We start from the raw sequence: 1066 nt of genomic DNA, 5'->3' as shown, positions 1-1066 counted from the left end.
ACAATATGCTCTACGTGATAAACTTCAAATTAAACCTGCACCTTTGCGTGCACCACAACCACTGAGTAGTCCTTTGGAAGGTGTTGAATTGCATTACGGTGCAGAAATAGGATGCCATCTTGGCTGTCTTGGTAGTAACTCATCTATTCTTGTGACGGTCGATTGCATCCAGATATGCATTCCTCTGGATTCTTATTTTCCAAGCCCCATTGCCATAAGGTATGTTGTTTAATTCTGATGTCTTTTGCTTGATCTTTCTTTCCAAGAATTTACACATGTGTATACATGTCATTGAAGAGTCTTATTTTCTCTGTCTCTGTCAACAGCCGTGAATGATTTTCAATAAGGATCTCATCCCCATCCTTATAATTTGATAGAAGATGGAAGAGCATTTGAACATCATTAGGAAGCTCCATTGCACATTGTACTCCGAGTATCTCCATTGCAGCATTCTTAATAGCCATAAAATCATTTGCCTTTTTACTTTCTAGTGTAGCTCTTTTCAGTAATTTTCTTTTTCTTCGGTTGACATTTCACATCACCATGATGAGCTGGACCAGTGTCGCTCCTGGACAGGTCGTAGAAACAATATGCTCTACGTGATGAACTTCAAATTAAACCTGCACCTTTGCGTGCACCACAACCACTGAGTAGTCCTTGGGAAGGTGTTGAATTGCATTACGGTGCAGCAATAGGATGTCATCTTGGCTGTCTTGGTAGTAACTCATCCTATTCTTGTGACGGTCGATTGCATCCAGATATGCATTCCTCTGGATTCTTATTTTCCAAGCCCCATTGCCATAAGGTATGTTGTTTAATTCTGATGTCTTTTGCTTGATCTTTCTTTCCAAGAATTTACACATGTGTATACATGTCATTGAAGAGTCTTATTTTCTCTTTCTCTGTCAACAGCCGTGGATGATTTTCAATAAGGATCTCATCCCCATCCTTATAATTTGATAGAAGATGGAAGAGAATTTGAACATCATTAGGGAGCTCCATTGCACATTTTACTCCGAGTATCTCCATTGCAGCATTTTTAATAGCCACAAAATCATTTGTCTTT

This window comes from Setaria italica, chromosome I (assembly GCF_000263155.2).
Source record: "Setaria italica strain Yugu1 chromosome I, Setaria_italica_v2.0, whole genome shotgun sequence".
In the NCBI taxonomy this organism is placed as follows: domain Eukaryota; kingdom Viridiplantae; phylum Streptophyta; class Magnoliopsida; order Poales; family Poaceae; genus Setaria; species Setaria italica.
The sequence above is the reverse complement of the archived record's forward strand: the minus strand, read 5'-3'. Positions refer to the sequence as shown.